Source organism: Salmo salar, chromosome 08 (assembly GCF_965601325.2).
Source record: "Salmo salar chromosome 08, fSalSal1, whole genome shotgun sequence".
Lineage (NCBI taxonomy): Eukaryota > Metazoa > Chordata > Actinopteri > Salmoniformes > Salmonidae > Salmo > Salmo salar.
Window position 1 is genome coordinate 5087501 of NC_138298.1, and position 17500 is coordinate 5105000.

Sequence of the window (17500 nt, forward strand, 5' to 3'; positions counted from 1 at the left end):
TATTTTATCCAACTACCTGTGCTAAAAAGTGATGGGAACAGTGTTTGTAATTTCTTCTACTTTTTCAGTGACACAAAGTTCAAGCTGCTTATCTAATTGGTGAAAATGCAATGTCTGTTTATCACACTCACTTTGACTATATATGTTGTAGCAAGAGATTGTTTCTCGCTTACGGCCATACCAGCCTGGGTACGCCCGATCTCGTCTGATCTCGGAAGCTAAGCAGGGTCGGGCCTGGTTAGTACTTGGATGGGAGACCGCCTGGGAATACCAGGTGCTGTAAGCATTTTGTCCACGAGGGTGTGCTCTTGCACTATTTCATCAGCAACACTGCCTTGTATTAAGCATTTAATGATGAATTGACTAAATGTCTGTTTTATCAGATTCACTTTGACTATATATGTTGTAGCAAGAGATTGTTTCTCGCTTACGGCCATACCAGCCTGGGTACCCCCGATCTCGTCTGATCTCGGAAGCTAAGCAGGGTCGGGCCTGGTTAGTACTTGGATGGGAGACCGCCTGGGAATACCAGGTGCTGTAAGCATTTTGTCCACGAGGGTGTGCCCCTGCACTATTTCATCAGCAACACTGCCTTGTAGTAAGCATTTAATGATGAATTGACTAAATGCAGCTTCCTGCCTTTTTAATAGGATCAAATTTCCTTGTGTTTTCAATTAGCATCTGCCTTGTATTTATAAGACAAACAAGAATATTGTTGCTGAATGCAGCTTGTGTGTGCTTTGTGCTCCTTTGCCCTGTTCAAATGATGAAAGGAAATAAAGTTTGTATTTTATCCAACTACCTGTGCTAAAAAGTGATGGGAACAGTGTTTGTAATTTCTTCTACTTTTTCAGTGACACAAAGTTCAAGCTGCTTATCTAATTGGTGAAAATGCAATCTCTGTTTATCACACTCACTTTGACTATATATGTTGTAGCAAGAGATTGTTTCTCGCTTACGGCCATACCAGCCTGGGTACGCCCGATCTCGTCTGATCTCGGAAGCTAAGCAGGGTCGGGCCTGGTTAGTACTTGGATGGGAGACCCCCTGGGAATACCAGGTGCTGTAAGCATTTTGTCCACGAGGGTGTGCTCTTGCACTATTTCATCAGCAACACTGCCTTGTATTAAGCATTTAATGATGATTTGACTAAATATCTGTTTTATCAGACTCACTTTGACTATATATGTTGTAGCAAGAGATTGTTTCTCGCTTACGGCCATACCAGCCTGGGTACGCCCGATCTCGTCTGATCTCGGAAGCTAAGCAGGGTCGGGCCTGGTTAGTACTTGGATGGGAGACCGCCTGGGAATACCAGGTGCTGTAAGCATTTTGTCCACGAGGGTGTGCTCTTGCACTATTTCATCAGCAACACTGCCTTGTATTAAGCATTTAATGATGAATTGACTAAATGTCTGTTTTATCAGATTCACTTTGACTATATATGTTGTAGCAAGAGATTGTTTCTCGCTTACGGCCATACCAGCCTGGGTACGCCCGATCTCGTCTGATCTCGGAAGCTAAGCAGGGTCGGGCCTGGTTAGTACTTGGATGGGAGACCGCCTGGGAATACCAGGTGCTGTAAGCATTTTGTCCACGAGGGTGTGCTCTTGCACTATTTCATCAGCAACACTGCCTTGTATTAAGCATTTAATGATGAATTGACTAAATGTCTGTTTTATCAGATTCACTTTGACTATATATGTTGTAGCAAGAGATTGTTTCTCGCTTACGGCCATACCAGCCTGGGTACCCCCGATCTCGTCTGATCTCGGAAGCTAAGCAGGGTCGGGCCTGGTTAGTACTTGGATGGGAGACCGCCTGGGAATACCAGGTGCTGTAAGCATTTTGTCCACGAGGGTGTGCCCCTGCACTATTTCATCAGCAACACTGCCTTGTAGTAAGCATTTAATGATGAATTGACTAAATGCAGCTTCCTGCCTTTTTAATAGGATCAAATTTCCTTGTGTTTTCAATTAGCATCTGCCTTGTATTTATAAGACAAACAAGAATATTGTTGCTGAATGCAGCTTGTGTGTGCTTTGTGCTCCTTTGCCCTGTTCAAATGATGAAAGGAAATAAAGTTTGTATTTTATCCAACTACCTGTGCTAAAAAGTGATGGGAACAGTGTTTGTAATTTCTTCTACTTTTTCAGTGACACAAAGTTCAAGCTGCTTATCTAATTGGTGAAAATGCAATCTCTGTTTATCACACTCACTTTGACTATATATGTTGTAGCAAGAGATTGTTTCTCGCTTACGGCCATACCAGCCTGGGTACGCCCGATCTCGTCTGATCTCGGAAGCTAAGCAGGGTCGGGCCTGGTTAGTACTTGGATGGGAGACCGCCTGGGAATACCAGGTGCTGTAAGCATTTTGTCCACGAGGGTGTGCTCTTGCACTATTTCATCAGCAACACTGCCTTGTATTAAGCATTTAATGATGAATTGACTAAATGTCTGTTTTATCAGATTCACTTTGACTATATATGTTGTAGCAAGAGATTGTTTCTCGCTTACGGCCATACCAGCCTGGGTACGCCCGATCTCGTCTGATCTCGGAAGCTAAGCAGGGTCGGGCCTGGTTAGTACTTGGATGGGAGACCGCCTGGGAATACCAGGTGCTGTAAGCATTTTGTCCACGAGGGTGTGCTCTTGCACTATTTCATCAGCAACACTGCCTTGTATTAAGCATTTAATGATGAATTGACTAAATGTCTGTTTTATCAGATTCACTTTGACTATATATGTTGTAGCAAGAGATTGTTTCTCGCTTACGGCCATACCAGCCTGGGTACCCCCGATCTCGTCTGATCTCGGAAGCTAAGCAGGGTCGGGCCTGGTTAGTACTTGGATGGGAGACCGCCTGGGAATACCAGGTGCTGTAAGCATTTTGTCCACGAGGGTGTGCCCCTGCACTATTTCATCAGCAACACTGCCTTGTAGTAAGCATTTAATGATGAATTGACTAAATGCAGCTTCCTGCCTTTTTAATAGGATCAAATTTCCTTGTGTTTTCAATTAGCATCTGCCTTGTATTTATAAGACAAACAAGAATATTGTTGCTGAATGCAGCTTGTGTGTGCTTTGTGCTCCTTTGCCCTGTTCAAATGATGAAAGGAAATAAAGTTTGTATTTTATCCAACTACCTGTGCTAAAAAGTGATGGGAACAGTGTTTGTAATTTCTTCTACTTTTTCAGTGACACAAAGTTCAAGCTGCTTATCTAATTGGTGAAAATGCAATCTCTGTTTATCACACTCACTTTGACTATATATGTTGTAGCAAGAGATTGTTTCTCGCTTACGGCCATACCAGCCTGGGTACGCCCGATCTCGTCTGATCTCGGAAGCTAAGCAGGGTCGGGCCTGGTTAGTACTTGGATGGGAGACCCCCTGGGAATACCAGGTGCTGTGAGCATTTTGTCCACGAGGGTGTGCTCTTGCACTATTTCATCAGCAACACTGCCTTGTATTAAGCATTTAATGATGAATTGACTAAATGTCTGTTTTATCAGACTCACTTTGACTATATATGTTGTAGCAAGAGATTGTTTCTCGCTTACGGCCATACCAGCCTGGGTACGCCCGATCTCGTCTGATCTCGGAAGCTAAGCAGGGTCGGGCCTGGTTAGTACTTGGATGGGAGACCGCCTGGGAATACCAGGTGCTGTAAGCATTTTGTCCACGAGGGTGTGCTCTTGCACTATTTCATCAGCAACACTGCCTTGTATTAAGCATTTAATGATGAATTGACTAAATGTCTGTTTTATCAGATTCACTTTGACTATATATGTTGTAGCAAGAGATTGTTTCTCGCTTACGGCCATACCAGCCTGGGTACGCCCGATCTCGTCTGATCTCGGAAGCTAAGCAGGGTCGGGCCTGGTTAGTACTTGGATGGGAGACCGCCTGGGAATACCAGGTGCTGTAAGCATTTTGTCCACGAGGGTGTGCTCTTGCACTATTTCATCAGCAACACTGCCTTGTATTAAGCATTTAATGATGAATTGACTAAATGTCTGTTTTATCAGATTCACTTTGACTATATATGTTGTAGCAAGAGATTGTTTCTCGCTTACGGCCATACCAGCCTGGGTACGCCCGATCTCGTCTGATCTCGGAAGCTAAGCAGGGTCGGGCCTGGTTAGTACTTGGATGGGAGACCGCCTGGGAATACCAGGTGCTGTAAGCATTTTGTCCACGAGGGTGTGCCCCTGCACTATTTCATCAGCAACACTGCCTTGTAGTAAGCATTTAATGATGAATTGACTAAATGCAGCTTCCTGCCTTTTTAATAGGATCAAATTTCCTTGTGTTTTCAATTAGCATCTGCCTTGTATTTATAAGACAAACAAGAATATTGTTGCTGAATGCAGCTTGTGTGTGCTTTGTGCTCCTTTGCCCTGTTCAAATGATGAAAGGAAATAAAGTTTGTATTTTATCCAACTACCTGTGCTAAAAAGTGATGGGAACAGTGTTTGTAATTTCTTCTACTTTTTCAGTGACACAAAGTTCAAGCTGCTTATCTAATTGGTGAAAATGCAATGTCTGTTTATCACACTCACTTTGACTATATATGTTGTAGCAAGAGATTGTTTCTCGCTTACGGCCATACCAGCCTGGGTACGCCCGATCTCGTCTGATCTCGGAAGCTAAGCAGGGTCGGGCCTGGTTAGTACTTGGATGGGAGACCGCCTGGGAATACCAGGTGCTGTAAGCATTTTGTCCACGAGGGTGTGCTCTTGCACTATTTCATCAGCAACACTGCCTTGTATTAAGCATTTAATGATGAATTGACTAAATGTCTGTTTTATCAGATTCACTTTGACTATATATGTTGTAGCAAGAGATTGTTTCTCGCTTACGGCCATACCAGCCTGGGTACCCCCGATCTCGTCTGATCTCGGAAGCTAAGCAGGGTCGGGCCTGGTTAGTACTTGGATGGGAGACCGCCTGGGAATACCAGGTGCTGTAAGCATTTTGTCCACGAGGGTGTGCCCCTGCACTATTTCATCAGCAACACTGCCTTGTAGTAAGCATTTAATGATGAATTGACTAAATGCAGCTTCCTGCCTTTTTAATAGGATCAAATTTCCTTGTGTTTTCAATTAGCATCTGCCTTGTATTTATAAGACAAACAAGAATATTGTTGCTGAATGCAGCTTGTGTGTGCTTTGTGCTCCTTTGCCCTGTTCAAATGATGAAAGGAAATAAAGTTTGTATTTTATCCAACTACCTGTGCTAAAAAGTGATGGGAACAGTGTTTGTAATTTCTTCTACTTTTTCAGTGACACAAAGTTCAAGCTGCTTATCTAATTGGTGAAAATGCAATCTCTGTTTATCACACTCACTTTGACTATATATGTTGTAGCAAGAGATTGTTTCTCGCTTACGGCCATACCAGCCTGGGTACGCCCGATCTCGTCTGATCTCGGAAGCTAAGCAGGGTCGGGCCTGGTTAGTACTTGGATGGGAGACCCCCTGGGAATACCAGGTGCTGTGAGCATTTTGTCCACGAGGGTGTGCTCTTGCACTATTTCATCAGCAACACTGCCTTGTATTAAGCATTTAATGATGAATTGACTAAATGTCTGTTTTATCAGACTCACTTTGACTATATATGTTGTAGCAAGAGATTGTTTCTCGCTTACGGCCATACCAGCCTGGGTACCCCCGATCTCGTCTGATCTCGGAAGCTAAGCAGGGTCGGGCCTGGTTAGTACTTGGATGGGAGACCGCCTGGGAATACCAGGTGCTGTAAGCATTTTGTCCACGAGGGTGTGCCCCTGCACTATTTCATCAGCAACACTGCCTTGTAGTAAGCATTTAATGATGAATTGACTAAATGCAGCTTCCTGCCTTTTTAATAGGATCAAATTTCCTTGTGTTTTCAATTAGCATCTGCCTTGTATTTATAAGACAAACAAGAATATTGTTGCTGAATGCAGCTTGTGTGTGCTTTGTGCTCCTTTGCCCTGTTCAAATGATGAAAGGAAATAAAGTTTGTATTTTATCCAACTACCTGTGCTAAAAAGTGATGGGAACAGTGTTTGTAATTTCTTCTACTTTTTCAGTGACACAAAGTTCAAGCTGCTTATCTAATTGGTGAAAATGCAATCTCTGTTTATCACACTCACTTTGACTATATATGTTGTAGCAAGAGATTGTTTCTCGCTTACGGCCATACCAGCCTGGGTACGCCCGATCTCGTCTGATCTCGGAAGCTAAGCAGGGTCGGGCCTGGTTAGTACTTGGATGGGAGACCCCCTGGGAATACCAGGTGCTGTAAGCATTTTGTCCACGAGGGTGTGCTCTTGCACTATTTCATCAGCAACACTGCCTTGTATTAAGCATTTAATGATGATTTGACTAAATATCTGTTTTATCAGACTCACTTTGACTATATATGTTGTAGCAAGAGATTGTTTCTCGCTTACGGCCATACCAGCCTGGGTACGCCCGATCTCGTCTGATCTCGGAAGCTAAGCAGGGTCGGGCCTGGTTAGTACTTGGATGGGAGACCGCCTGGGAATACCAGGTGCTGTAAGCATTTTGTCCACGAGGGTGTGCTCTTGCACTATTTCATCAGCAACACTGCCTTGTATTAAGCATTTAATGATGAATTGACTAAATGTCTGTTTTATCAGATTCACTTTGACTATATATGTTGTAGCAAGAGATTGTTTCTCGCTTACGGCCATACCAGCCTGGGTACGCCCGATCTCGTCTGATCTCGGAAGCTAAGCAGGGTCGGGCCTGGTTAGTACTTGGATGGGAGACCGCCTGGGAATACCAGGTGCTGTAAGCATTTTGTCCACGAGGGTGTGCTCTTGCACTATTTCATCAGCAACACTGCCTTGTATTAAGCATTTAATGATGAATTGACTAAATGTCTGTTTTATCAGATTCACTTTGACTATATATGTTGTAGCAAGAGATTGTTTCTCGCTTACGGCCATACCAGCCTGGGTACCCCCGATCTCGTCTGATCTCGGAAGCTAAGCAGGGTCGGGCCTGGTTAGTACTTGGATGGGAGACCGCCTGGGAATACCAGGTGCTGTAAGCATTTTGTCCACGAGGGTGTGCCCCTGCACTATTTCATCAGCAACACTGCCTTGTAGTAAGCATTTAATGATGAATTGACTAAATGCAGCTTCCTGCCTTTTTAATAGGATCAAATTTCCTTGTGTTTTCAATTAGCATCTGCCTTGTATTTATAAGACAAACAAGAATATTGTTGCTGAATGCAGCTTGTGTGTGCTTTGTGCTCCTTTGCCCTGTTCAAATGATGAAAGGAAATAAAGTTTGTATTTTATCCAACTACCTGTGCTAAAAAGTGATGGGAACAGTGTTTGTAATTTCTTCTACTTTTTCAGTGACACAAAGTTCAAGCTGCTTATCTAATTGGTGAAAATGCAATCTCTGTTTATCACACTCACTTTGACTATATATGTTGTAGCAAGAGATTGTTTCTCGCTTACGGCCATACCAGCCTGGGTACGCCCGATCTCGTCTGATCTCGGAAGCTAAGCAGGGTCGGGCCTGGTTAGTACTTGGATGGGAGACCCCCTGGGAATACCAGGTGCTGTGAGCATTTTGTCCACGAGGGTGTGCTCTTGCACTATTTCATCAGCAACACTGCCTTGTATTAAGCATTTAATGATGAATTGACTAAATGTCTGTTTTATCAGACTCACTTTGACTATATATGTTGTAGCAAGAGATTGTTTCTCGCTTACGGCCATACCAGCCTGGGTACGCCCGATCTCGTCTGATCTCGGAAGCTAAGCAGGGTCGGGCCTGGTTAGTACTTGGATGGGAGACCGCCTGGGAATACCAGGTGCTGTAAGCATTTTGTCCACGAGGGTGTGCTCTTGCACTATTTCATCAGCAACACTGCCTTGTATTAAGCATTTAATGATGAATTGACTAAATGTCTGTTTTATCAGATTCACTTTGACTATATATGTTGTAGCAAGAGATTGTTTCTCGCTTACGGCCATACCAGCCTGGGTACGCCCGATCTCGTCTGATCTCGGAAGCTAAGCAGGGTCGGGCCTGGTTAGTACTTGGATGGGAGACCGCCTGGGAATACCAGGTGCTGTAAGCATTTTGTCCACGAGGGTGTGCTCTTGCACTATTTCATCAGCAACACTGCCTTGTATTAAGCATTTAATGATGAATTGACTAAATGTCTGTTTTATCAGATTCACTTTGACTATATATGTTGTAGCAAGAGATTGTTTCTCGCTTAAGGCCATACCAGCCTGGGTACGCCCGATCTCGTCTGATCTCGGAAGCTAAGCAGGGTCGGGCCTGGTTAGTACTTGGATGGGAGACCGCCTGGGAATACCAGGTGCTGTAAGCATTTTGTCCACGAGGGTGTGCCCCTGCACTATTTCATCAGCAACACTGCCTTGTAGTAAGCATTTAATGATGAATTGACTAAATGCAGCTTCCTGCCTTTTTAATAGGATCAAATTTCCTTGTGTTTTCAATTAGCATCTGCCTTGTATTTATAAGACAAACAAGAATATTGTTGCTGAATGCAGCTTGTGTGTGCTTTGTGCTCCTTTGCCCTGTTCAAATGATGAAAGGAAATAAAGTTTGTATTTTATCCAACTACCTGTGCTAAAAAGTGATGGGAACAGTGTTTGTAATTTCTTCTACTTTTTCAGTGACACAAAGTTCAAGCTGCTTATCTAATTGGTGAAAATGCAATGTCTGTTTATCACACTCACTTTGACTATATATGTTGTAGCAAGAGATTGTTTCTCGCTTACGGCCATACCAGCCTGGGTACGCCCGATCTCGTCTGATCTCGGAAGCTAAGCAGGGTCGGGCCTGGTTAGTACTTGGATGGGAGACCGCCTGGGAATACCAGGTGCTGTAAGCATTTTGTCCACGAGGGTGTGCTCTTGCACTATTTCATCAGCAACACTGCCTTGTATTAAGCATTTAATGATGAATTGACTAAATGTCTGTTTTATCAGATTCACTTTGACTATATATGTTGTAGCAAGAGATTGTTTCTCGCTTACGGCCATACCAGCCTGGGTACCCCCGATCTCGTCTGATCTCGGAAGCTAAGCAGGGTCGGGCCTGGTTAGTACTTGGATGGGAGACCGCCTGGGAATACCAGGTGCTGTAAGCATTTTGTCCACGAGGGTGTGCCCCTGCACTATTTCATCAGCAACACTGCCTTGTAGTAAGCATTTAATGATGAATTGACTAAATGCAGCTTCCTGCCTTTTTAATAGGATCAAATTTCCTTGTGTTTTCAATTAGCATCTGCCTTGTATTTATAAGACAAACAAGAATATTGTTGCTGAATGCAGCTTGTGTGTGCTTTGTGCTCCTTTGCCCTGTTCAAATGATGAAAGGAAATAAAGTTTGTATTTTATCCAACTACCTGTGCTAAAAAGTGATGGGAACAGTGTTTGTAATTTCTTCTACTTTTTCAGTGACACAAAGTTCAAGCTGCTTATCTAATTGGTGAAAATGCAATCTCTGTTTATCACACTCACTTTGACTATATATGTTGTAGCAAGAGATTGTTTCTCGCTTACGGCCATACCAGCCTGGGTACGCCCGATCTCGTCTGATCTCGGAAGCTAAGCAGGGTCGGGCCTGGTTAGTACTTGGATGGGAGACCGCCTGGGAATACCAGGTGCTGTAAGCATTTTGTCCACGAGGGTGTGCTCTTGCACTATTTCATCAGCAACACTGCCTTGTATTAAGCATTTAATGATGAATTGACTAAATGTCTGTTTTATCAGATTCACTTTGACTATATATGTTGTAGCAAGAGATTGTTTCTCGCTTACGGCCATACCAGCCTGGGTACGCCCGATCTCGTCTGATCTCGGAAGCTAAGCAGGGTCGGGCCTGGTTAGTACTTGGATGGGAGACCGCCTGGGAATACCAGGTGCTGTAAGCATTTTGTCCACGAGGGTGTGCTCTTGCACTATTTCATCAGCAACACTGCCTTGTATTAAGCATTTAATGATGAATTGACTAAATGTCTGTTTTATCAGATTCACTTTGACTATATATGTTGTAGCAAGAGATTGTTTCTCGCTTACGGCCATACCAGCCTGGGTACCCCCGATCTCGTCTGATCTCGGAAGCTAAGCAGGGTCGGGCCTGGTTAGTACTTGGATGGGAGACCGCCTGGGAATACCAGGTGCTGTAAGCATTTTGTCCACGAGGGTGTGCCCCTGCACTATTTCATCAGCAACACTGCCTTGTAGTAAGCATTTAATGATGAATTGACTAAATGCAGCTTCCTGCCTTTTTAATAGGATCAAATTTCCTTGTGTTTTCAATTAGCATCTGCCTTGTATTTATAAGACAAACAAGAATATTGTTGCTGAATGCAGCTTGTGTGTGCTTTGTGCTCCTTTGCCCTGTTCAAATGATGAAAGGAAATAAAGTTTGTATTTTATCCAACTACCTGTGCTAAAAAGTGATGGGAACAGTGTTTGTAATTTCTTCTACTTTTTCAGTGACACAAAGTTCAAGCTGCTTATCTAATTGGTGAAAATGCAATCTCTGTTTATCACACTCACTTTGACTATATATGTTGTAGCAAGAGATTGTTTCTCGCTTACGGCCATACCAGCCTGGGTACGCCCGATCTTGTCTGATCTCGGAAGCTAAGCAGGGTCGGGCCTGGTTAGTACTTGGATGGGAGACCCCCTGGGAATACCAGGTGCTGTGAGCATTTTGTCCACGAGGGTGTGCTCTTGCACTATTTCATCAGCAACACTGCCTTGTATTAAGCATTTAATGATGAATTGACTAAATGTCTGTTTTATCAGACTCACTTTGACTATATATGTTGTAGCAAGAGATTGTTTCTCGCTTACGGCCATACCAGCCTGGGTACGCCCGATCTCGTCTGATCTCGGAAGCTAAGCAGGGTCGGGCCTGGTTAGTACTTGGATGGGAGACCGCCTGGGAATACCAGGTGCTGTAAGCATTTTGTCCACGAGGGTGTGCTCTTGCACTATTTCATCAGCAACACTGCCTTGTATTAAGCATTTAATGATGAATTGACTAAATGTCTGTTTTATCAGATTCACTTTGACTATATATGTTGTAGCAAGAGATTGTTTCTCGCTTACGGCCATACCAGCCTGGGTACGCCCGATCTCGTCTGATCTCGGAAGCTAAGCAGGGTCGGGCCTGGTTAGTACTTGGATGGGAGACCGCCTGGGAATACCAGGTGCTGTAAGCATTTTGTCCACGAGGGTGTGCTCTTGCACTATTTCATCAGCAACACTGCCTTGTATTAAGCATTTAATGATGAATTGACTAAATGTCTGTTTTATCAGATTCACTTTGACTATATATGTTGTAGCAAGAGATTGTTTCTCGCTTACGGCCATACCAGCCTGGGTACGCCCGATCTCGTCTGATCTCGGAAGCTAAGCAGGGTCGGGCCTGGTTAGTACTTGGATGGGAGACCGCCTGGGAATACCAGGTGCTGTAAGCATTTTGTCCACGAGGGTGTGCCCCTGCACTATTTCATCAGCAACACTGCCTTGTAGTAAGCATTTAATGATGAATTGACTAAATGCAGCTTCCTGCCTTTTTAATAGGATCAAATTTCCTTGTGTTTTCAATTAGCATCTGCCTTGTATTTATAAGACAAACAAGAATATTGTTGCTGAATGCAGCTTGTGTGTGCTTTGTGCTCCTTTGCCCTGTTCAAATGATGAAAGGAAATAAAGTTTGTATTTTATCCAACTACCTGTGCTAAAAAGTGATGGGAACAGTGTTTGTAATTTCTTCTACTTTTTCAGTGACACAAAGTTCAAGCTGCTTATCTAATTGGTGAAAATGCAATGTCTGTTTATCACACTCACTTTGACTATATATGTTGTAGCAAGAGATTGTTTCTCGCTTACGGCCATACCAGCCTGGGTACGCCCGATCTCGTCTGATCTCGGAAGCTAAGCAGGGTCGGGCCTGGTTAGTACTTGGATGGGAGACCGCCTGGGAATACCAGGTGCTGTAAGCATTTTGTCCACGAGGGTGTGCTCTTGCACTATTTCATCAGCAACACTGCCTTGTATTAAGCATTTAATGATGAATTGACTAAATGTCTGTTTTATCAGATTCACTTTGACTATATATGTTGTAGCAAGAGATTGTTTCTCGCTTACGGCCATACCAGCCTGGGTACGCCCGATCTCGTCTGATCTCGGAAGCTAAGCAGGGTCGGGCCTGGTTAGTACTTGGATGGGAGACCGCCTGGGAATACCAGGTGCTGTAAGCATTTTGTCCACGAGGGTGTGCTCTTGCACTATTTCATCAGCAACACTGCCTTGTATTAAGCATTTAATGATGAATTGACTAAATGTCTGTTTTATCAGATTCACTTTGACTATATATGTTGTAGCAAGAGATTGTTTCTCGCTTACGGCCATACCAGCCTGGGTACGCCCGATCTCGTCTGATCTCGGAAGCTAAGCAGGGTCGGGCCTGGTTAGTACTTGGATGGGAGACCGCCTGGGAATACCAGGTGCTGTAAGCATTTTGTCCACGAGGGTGTGCCCCTGCACTATTTCATCAGCAACACTGCCTTGTAGTAAGCATTTAATGATGAATTGACTAAATGCAGCTTCCTGCCTTTTTAATAGGATCAAATTTCCTTGTGTTTTCAATTAGCATCTGCCTTGTATTTATAAGACAAACAAGAATATTGTTGCTGAATGCAGCTTGTGTGTGCTTTGTGCTCCTTTGCCCTGTTCAAATGATGAAAGGAAATAAAGTTTGTATTTTATCCAACTACCTGTGCTAAAAAGTGATGGGAACAGTGTTTGTAATTTCTTCTACTTTTTCAGTGACACAAAGTTCAAGCTGCTTATCTAATTGGTGAAAATGCAATGTCTGTTTATCACACTCACTTTGACTATATATGTTGTAGCAAGAGATTGTTTCTCGCTTACGGCCATACCAGCCTGGGTACGCCCGATCTCGTCTGATCTCGGAAGCTAAGCAGGGTCGGGCCTGGTTAGTACTTGGATGGGAGACCGCCTGGGAATACCAGGTGCTGTAAGCATTTTGTCCACGAGGGTGTGCTCTTGCACTATTTCATCAGCAACACTGCCTTGTATTAAGCATTTAATGATGAATTGACTAACTGTCTGTTTTATCAGATTCACTTTGACTATATATGTTGTAGCAAGAGATTGTTTCTCGCTTACGGCCATACCAGCCTGGGTACCCCCGATCTCGTCTGATCTCGGAAGCTAAGCAGGGTCGGGCCTGGTTAGTACTTGGATGGGAGACCGCCTGGGAATACCAGGTGCTGTAAGCATTTTGTCCACGAGGGTGTGCCCCTGCACTATTTCATCAGCAACACTGCCTTGTAGTAAGCATTTAATGATGAATTGACTAAATGCAGCTTCCTGCCTTTTTAATAGGATCAAATTTCCTTGTGTTTTCAATTAGCATCTGCCTTGTATTTATGAGACAAACAAGAATATTGTTGCTGAATGCAGCTTGTGTGTGCTTTGTGCTCCTTGGCCCTGTTCAAATGATGAAAGGAAATAAAGTTTGTATTTTATCCAACTACCTGTGCTAAAAAGTGATGGGAACAGTGTTTGTAATTTCTTCTACTTTTTCAGTGACACAAAGTTCAAGCTGCTTATCTAATTGTTGAAAATGCAATGTCTGTTTATCACACTCACTTTGACTATATATGTTGTAGCAAGAGATTGTTTCTCGCTTACGGCCATACCAGCCTGGGGGCGCTAATCCTTGATTGGAGAAGTGACGACAGGTGCGAGTAATTGAGCTGTGAGTGTTTGCTTGAGAGTGTTTGCTCGAGAGCTATTTTCGTTTCTTTTTTTGGTTTTTGCAATATAATTTATTGTTTTTTTATTTGGATAGTTTTTAGTTTTGTTTAGTTTTCCCCCCCTGCAGTTTTGCTGCCTGGGGGAGGTTTTTTCGCTTTCATTTTTGATTTACAATGACGGACAACATGGCAACGACAAACGGAACGGACAAAGACAACGAAAATGCGCAACGGAAGGAAAACGAAAAAGGAGGAATGAAATATGGAAAAGAATACACGGTGGCAATTGAGTTGGTGGGAGAAGAAAAGATGACGACGATGGAATTACTGCGAGCAATTAAGGAGATGTGTGGAGAGGTGGTGGGATGCCGAATGAAAGGCGAGAAGAAGTATGAAATTACGATGAAAAACGGAAAAGGTAAAGAACGGCTAATGGACGGTTTAAGGATAAAGGACACCAGGATTATGGCGAGAGATGTGAATGTAAATGAATTGGTGGTGTCTTTTATGAATCTCCCGGTATACATCGAAGACAAAGTTATACTGGACAAGCTGAGTAGCTGGGGAGTAACGGCCGTCTCGGAGATAAGGAGGAGAGTTTGGCCTGGAACGGAGGTGGTTGACGGAACACGGTTTTGTAAAGTTAAATTTACGGAAAAAGTAAAATCATTGCCATATTCCACAAAAATTGAGACGCTGGAAGGAGCTGAATACTTCAGGGTGATCCATGACAAGCAGGTCAGAGTTTGTCGATTGTGCATACAACCTGGGCACATAGTTAAAGATTGCCCTGAATTCAAGTGTTTCAAGTGCGGCAATCAAGGCCATTATGCGAGAGAGTGTGTCGGAGAGAAGGAAAGGAATGTTTGTGGAAGATGCAGAAAGAGATTGGCGGAGTGCAACTGTGGAGAAGTTATGACTGAAGAGGGGAGTCAAGTACTATTCGAGGAAGCAGTTGTATCATCGCAAGAAGGAGAAGAAGATGGAGGAGAGGACGTGGTGGAAGGTGGAGAGACGGAGGAAGGAAGAAGGGAGAAGAAAGAAGACCAGAAGATTAACGAAATTGGGAGCAGTATGGATTCGGAAATAAGAAGGTGGAGTTTTCAGGAGGAGAGGGGAAGTGGATTGGGGGGAAGCACGGGGGACTCACGGGTTTTGGGGGAAAGCACAGCACAAACAAGTACCTCGGGGGGTGAAGAAATGGAGAGGGTCTTAAGTTTAATGACAATAACAGAGACGGGTATGAACACGGGGAGCACAACGACTACTACACGTGAGACGGAGATGAACATTCCAGAAACGGCGGAGAACACGGGGAGCACAACGAACATTCCAGAATCGGCGATGAACACGGGGAGCACAACGGACGAGGGTGTAAAGAAGAAAAGTTGGCTGGATGAAATGGACTTGGAGGAGATATCGGACTCGGATGATGGGGAAAAGTTTGAAAGAATGAGAGGAGGATACAGGAAGAGGAAAGCAGCGGAGGGGGGGGAGAGAAAGGGTGGAAGAGGAAAGAAACTGGATAAAAGGTAGAGGATAATGAAATTATATTTTATAATTTTATTATTTATTAGTATGGTAACAATAATGTCGATAAATGCGAATGGGTTGAGAACAATAGGAAAATTTAATAGAATAGTACACATAAAGAATTCTGATATTTTATGTATTCAAGAGACGCACTGGGATAATATGTGTGTTTTAGAAATTCAGAAAATATGGAGGGATTTTATTTATGTAAACAATGGTAGGGGGAATTCATGTGGGGTTGCAATTTTAATAAGGAAGGATGTAGTAGAAAATGTGAAGAAGATATATAATGATAATAATGGGAGGATTTTAATTTTAGATTTTGAATATATGAGTAGGGTTTTTAGGATTATAAAAATTTATGCGCCGAATAATGAAACAGAGAGAAGGAATTTAATTTTAGAATTAGCGAAATGGTGCAAGGGAAACTGTATTTTAGTTGGGGATTTTAATGTAAAAATGGATAGACTAGATATGACAAGGGGAGCTATTTTTAGAAGTGATGTATCTAGGGGGGTTTTAAGGAAAATGATGGTTGAAAACAATTTAATTGATATATGGAGGGAGGAGAATCCGAATAAGAGAGAATTTTCTAGAAGGCAGGTGGTTTTAGGGGAATTGAAACAGACACGGATAGATTTGGTTTTAGTAAATGAAGGGTTAAGGAATTTTATGAAGGATATTAAATATATTTTTACAACTTTTAGTGATCATGCTGGGTTAACATTTTCGGTGGGGTTAGATAAGGAAAGGAAAGGGGGGGGAATATGGTGTATGAATGCAGGGTATCTAGGTGATGAGGAATACGGGAAACAACTTAAATCTTTGATAGAAGATGAAATGGAGGATAAGAAAAAAGGGAATGATAAGTGCAAGTGGTGGGAAAATGTTAAGGAAAAAATAAAAGTTTTTAGTATTAGATATGCAAGGAAGAAGAGGAGTAGGATGATAAGAGCAGAAAATTATTTAAGAACAAAATTGAATGAAGAAATGAAGAAATGTGATAGTGATCCTGATTATACTATTGAAAGGTTTTTAGATTTAAAAGCAAAATTGAGCAAATGTGAAATAGAGAAGTGTAAGGGTGCAATTATTAGAAGTAGGGCAAAATATGTTTTAGAAGGGGAGAAATGTACCTCGTTTTTTCTTGGTTTAGAAAAAACTAAACAGACGAAATCATATATTAGTGAGATTGAAAATGTAAAGGGTGAAGTGGTAAATGATTATGTTGAAATATTAGAAACTGTACAGAATTTTTATAAGGATTTATTTAAGAAAGGGGAGGTGGATGAGGGGTGTGTAAAAGAGATTTTAAGTAGTGTGGATGTGCAAATTGGTGTTGAAGATAAGCAAATGTGTGATAGGAAGATAACAATGGATGAAGTGAAAGATGCAATTAAGGGTTTACAAATAAATAAAAGTCCTGGAGTAGATGGACTAATTGCAGAGTTTTATAAAATGTATGAAAGTATTTTAGCACCTATTTTATTAGAAGTATATCAATATATGGAAGACAATGATACTGTTTCAGATTCCATGGTGACAGGGCTGATATCGATTTTATATAAAAATAAGGGGAGCAAACTGAAACTAGAAAATTATAGGCCAATTAGTTTATTAAACTCAGATTATAAGATTTTAGCTAAGATACTGGCAAATAGGATGAAGATGGTTTTAAATGATATTATAGCACCTACACAAAATTATAGTGTGCCTGGAAGAGATATAGCAGATACCATAACTACACTTAGAGATGTGATAAATAAAATGAATAGTGACAAGATGGGGGGGATTGTTTTAAGTATAGATTTTAATAAAGCTTTTGACAGGGTGGAACATGATTTTATGTTTAGGGTACTGGAAAAGTATGGGTTTGGAAATGGTATAATAAGATGGATAAAATTATTATATAGAAAGGCTAAAAGTAGGGTTAAATGTAATGGGGTTTTAACAGATTCTTTTATTCTTGAGAGGTCAGTGAGACAGGGGTGCCCTTTATCAGCTTTATTGTTTGTTTTATCGGTAGAACCCTTAGCGGCATACCTTAAAAAAGATCATTTTATAAATTGTGTAGAGACTCCGCAAGGAGGTTTTAGTTTAATTCATCAATATGCAGACGATACCACAATTACAGTCAGAGATGAGGGAAGTGTTAAA

At 42.3% G+C, this 17500-nt stretch overlaps 39 non-coding genes across 39 annotated transcripts; all 39 read left to right on the forward strand.

Annotated features, from left to right (window-relative positions):
* Window positions 1-167: 167 nt before the first annotated feature.
* On the forward strand, window positions 168-286 carry LOC145857104 (5S ribosomal RNA). Its single transcript, XR_014377997.1, has one exon. It is a non-coding gene; the product is annotated as a 5S ribosomal RNA (ribosomal RNA).
* A 139-nt stretch (window positions 287-425) lies between these two features.
* LOC145881854 (5S ribosomal RNA) lies at window positions 426-544 on the forward strand. The gene has a single exon (XR_014393422.1). It is a non-coding gene; the product is annotated as a 5S ribosomal RNA (ribosomal RNA).
* Window positions 545-953: 409 nt separating this feature from the next.
* Window positions 954-1072, forward strand: LOC145857547 (5S ribosomal RNA). Its single transcript, XR_014378446.1, has one exon. It is a non-coding gene; the product is annotated as a 5S ribosomal RNA (ribosomal RNA).
* A 139-nt stretch (window positions 1073-1211) lies between these two features.
* On the forward strand, window positions 1212-1330 carry LOC145857105 (5S ribosomal RNA). The gene has a single exon (XR_014377998.1). It is a non-coding gene; the product is annotated as a 5S ribosomal RNA (ribosomal RNA).
* A 139-nt stretch (window positions 1331-1469) lies between these two features.
* Window positions 1470-1588, forward strand: LOC145857106 (5S ribosomal RNA). Its single transcript, XR_014377999.1, has one exon. It is a non-coding gene; the product is annotated as a 5S ribosomal RNA (ribosomal RNA).
* A 139-nt stretch (window positions 1589-1727) lies between these two features.
* LOC145881855 (5S ribosomal RNA) lies at window positions 1728-1846 on the forward strand. The gene has a single exon (XR_014393423.1). It is a non-coding gene; the product is annotated as a 5S ribosomal RNA (ribosomal RNA).
* A 409-nt stretch (window positions 1847-2255) lies between these two features.
* Window positions 2256-2374, forward strand: LOC145857107 (5S ribosomal RNA). The gene has a single exon (XR_014378000.1). It is a non-coding gene; the product is annotated as a 5S ribosomal RNA (ribosomal RNA).
* Window positions 2375-2513: 139 nt separating this feature from the next.
* LOC145857108 (5S ribosomal RNA) lies at window positions 2514-2632 on the forward strand. The gene has a single exon (XR_014378001.1). It is a non-coding gene; the product is annotated as a 5S ribosomal RNA (ribosomal RNA).
* Window positions 2633-2771: 139 nt separating this feature from the next.
* On the forward strand, window positions 2772-2890 carry LOC145881856 (5S ribosomal RNA). Its single transcript, XR_014393424.1, has one exon. It is a non-coding gene; the product is annotated as a 5S ribosomal RNA (ribosomal RNA).
* Window positions 2891-3299: 409 nt separating this feature from the next.
* On the forward strand, window positions 3300-3418 carry LOC145882161 (5S ribosomal RNA). The gene has a single exon (XR_014393728.1). It is a non-coding gene; the product is annotated as a 5S ribosomal RNA (ribosomal RNA).
* A 139-nt stretch (window positions 3419-3557) lies between these two features.
* LOC145857109 (5S ribosomal RNA) lies at window positions 3558-3676 on the forward strand. The gene has a single exon (XR_014378002.1). It is a non-coding gene; the product is annotated as a 5S ribosomal RNA (ribosomal RNA).
* Window positions 3677-3815: 139 nt separating this feature from the next.
* LOC145857110 (5S ribosomal RNA) lies at window positions 3816-3934 on the forward strand. Its single transcript, XR_014378003.1, has one exon. It is a non-coding gene; the product is annotated as a 5S ribosomal RNA (ribosomal RNA).
* Window positions 3935-4073: 139 nt separating this feature from the next.
* LOC145857111 (5S ribosomal RNA) lies at window positions 4074-4192 on the forward strand. Its single transcript, XR_014378004.1, has one exon. It is a non-coding gene; the product is annotated as a 5S ribosomal RNA (ribosomal RNA).
* A 409-nt stretch (window positions 4193-4601) lies between these two features.
* Window positions 4602-4720, forward strand: LOC145857113 (5S ribosomal RNA). The gene has a single exon (XR_014378006.1). It is a non-coding gene; the product is annotated as a 5S ribosomal RNA (ribosomal RNA).
* Window positions 4721-4859: 139 nt separating this feature from the next.
* On the forward strand, window positions 4860-4978 carry LOC145881857 (5S ribosomal RNA). The gene has a single exon (XR_014393425.1). It is a non-coding gene; the product is annotated as a 5S ribosomal RNA (ribosomal RNA).
* Window positions 4979-5387: 409 nt separating this feature from the next.
* Window positions 5388-5506, forward strand: LOC145882162 (5S ribosomal RNA). Its single transcript, XR_014393729.1, has one exon. It is a non-coding gene; the product is annotated as a 5S ribosomal RNA (ribosomal RNA).
* A 139-nt stretch (window positions 5507-5645) lies between these two features.
* Window positions 5646-5764, forward strand: LOC145881858 (5S ribosomal RNA). Its single transcript, XR_014393426.1, has one exon. It is a non-coding gene; the product is annotated as a 5S ribosomal RNA (ribosomal RNA).
* Window positions 5765-6173: 409 nt separating this feature from the next.
* LOC145857548 (5S ribosomal RNA) lies at window positions 6174-6292 on the forward strand. The gene has a single exon (XR_014378447.1). It is a non-coding gene; the product is annotated as a 5S ribosomal RNA (ribosomal RNA).
* A 139-nt stretch (window positions 6293-6431) lies between these two features.
* On the forward strand, window positions 6432-6550 carry LOC145857114 (5S ribosomal RNA). The gene has a single exon (XR_014378007.1). It is a non-coding gene; the product is annotated as a 5S ribosomal RNA (ribosomal RNA).
* Window positions 6551-6689: 139 nt separating this feature from the next.
* LOC145857115 (5S ribosomal RNA) lies at window positions 6690-6808 on the forward strand. Its single transcript, XR_014378008.1, has one exon. It is a non-coding gene; the product is annotated as a 5S ribosomal RNA (ribosomal RNA).
* A 139-nt stretch (window positions 6809-6947) lies between these two features.
* LOC145881859 (5S ribosomal RNA) lies at window positions 6948-7066 on the forward strand. The gene has a single exon (XR_014393427.1). It is a non-coding gene; the product is annotated as a 5S ribosomal RNA (ribosomal RNA).
* A 409-nt stretch (window positions 7067-7475) lies between these two features.
* Window positions 7476-7594, forward strand: LOC145882163 (5S ribosomal RNA). Its single transcript, XR_014393730.1, has one exon. It is a non-coding gene; the product is annotated as a 5S ribosomal RNA (ribosomal RNA).
* Window positions 7595-7733: 139 nt separating this feature from the next.
* Window positions 7734-7852, forward strand: LOC145857116 (5S ribosomal RNA). The gene has a single exon (XR_014378009.1). It is a non-coding gene; the product is annotated as a 5S ribosomal RNA (ribosomal RNA).
* Window positions 7853-7991: 139 nt separating this feature from the next.
* LOC145857117 (5S ribosomal RNA) lies at window positions 7992-8110 on the forward strand. The gene has a single exon (XR_014378010.1). It is a non-coding gene; the product is annotated as a 5S ribosomal RNA (ribosomal RNA).
* A 139-nt stretch (window positions 8111-8249) lies between these two features.
* Window positions 8250-8368, forward strand: LOC145886209 (5S ribosomal RNA). Its single transcript, XR_014397793.1, has one exon. It is a non-coding gene; the product is annotated as a 5S ribosomal RNA (ribosomal RNA).
* A 409-nt stretch (window positions 8369-8777) lies between these two features.
* LOC145857118 (5S ribosomal RNA) lies at window positions 8778-8896 on the forward strand. Its single transcript, XR_014378011.1, has one exon. It is a non-coding gene; the product is annotated as a 5S ribosomal RNA (ribosomal RNA).
* Window positions 8897-9035: 139 nt separating this feature from the next.
* LOC145881861 (5S ribosomal RNA) lies at window positions 9036-9154 on the forward strand. The gene has a single exon (XR_014393429.1). It is a non-coding gene; the product is annotated as a 5S ribosomal RNA (ribosomal RNA).
* A 409-nt stretch (window positions 9155-9563) lies between these two features.
* LOC145857119 (5S ribosomal RNA) lies at window positions 9564-9682 on the forward strand. Its single transcript, XR_014378012.1, has one exon. It is a non-coding gene; the product is annotated as a 5S ribosomal RNA (ribosomal RNA).
* Window positions 9683-9821: 139 nt separating this feature from the next.
* LOC145857120 (5S ribosomal RNA) lies at window positions 9822-9940 on the forward strand. The gene has a single exon (XR_014378013.1). It is a non-coding gene; the product is annotated as a 5S ribosomal RNA (ribosomal RNA).
* A 139-nt stretch (window positions 9941-10079) lies between these two features.
* On the forward strand, window positions 10080-10198 carry LOC145881862 (5S ribosomal RNA). Its single transcript, XR_014393430.1, has one exon. It is a non-coding gene; the product is annotated as a 5S ribosomal RNA (ribosomal RNA).
* Window positions 10199-10607: 409 nt separating this feature from the next.
* On the forward strand, window positions 10608-10726 carry LOC145886511 (5S ribosomal RNA). The gene has a single exon (XR_014398096.1). It is a non-coding gene; the product is annotated as a 5S ribosomal RNA (ribosomal RNA).
* A 139-nt stretch (window positions 10727-10865) lies between these two features.
* On the forward strand, window positions 10866-10984 carry LOC145857121 (5S ribosomal RNA). The gene has a single exon (XR_014378014.1). It is a non-coding gene; the product is annotated as a 5S ribosomal RNA (ribosomal RNA).
* A 139-nt stretch (window positions 10985-11123) lies between these two features.
* Window positions 11124-11242, forward strand: LOC145857122 (5S ribosomal RNA). The gene has a single exon (XR_014378015.1). It is a non-coding gene; the product is annotated as a 5S ribosomal RNA (ribosomal RNA).
* Window positions 11243-11381: 139 nt separating this feature from the next.
* Window positions 11382-11500, forward strand: LOC145857124 (5S ribosomal RNA). The gene has a single exon (XR_014378017.1). It is a non-coding gene; the product is annotated as a 5S ribosomal RNA (ribosomal RNA).
* A 409-nt stretch (window positions 11501-11909) lies between these two features.
* On the forward strand, window positions 11910-12028 carry LOC145857125 (5S ribosomal RNA). Its single transcript, XR_014378018.1, has one exon. It is a non-coding gene; the product is annotated as a 5S ribosomal RNA (ribosomal RNA).
* A 139-nt stretch (window positions 12029-12167) lies between these two features.
* Window positions 12168-12286, forward strand: LOC145857126 (5S ribosomal RNA). The gene has a single exon (XR_014378019.1). It is a non-coding gene; the product is annotated as a 5S ribosomal RNA (ribosomal RNA).
* Window positions 12287-12425: 139 nt separating this feature from the next.
* On the forward strand, window positions 12426-12544 carry LOC145857127 (5S ribosomal RNA). The gene has a single exon (XR_014378020.1). It is a non-coding gene; the product is annotated as a 5S ribosomal RNA (ribosomal RNA).
* Window positions 12545-12953: 409 nt separating this feature from the next.
* On the forward strand, window positions 12954-13072 carry LOC145857128 (5S ribosomal RNA). Its single transcript, XR_014378021.1, has one exon. It is a non-coding gene; the product is annotated as a 5S ribosomal RNA (ribosomal RNA).
* Window positions 13073-13211: 139 nt separating this feature from the next.
* Window positions 13212-13330, forward strand: LOC145881863 (5S ribosomal RNA). The gene has a single exon (XR_014393431.1). It is a non-coding gene; the product is annotated as a 5S ribosomal RNA (ribosomal RNA).
* The last annotated feature ends 4170 nt before the right edge of the window (window positions 13331-17500 follow it).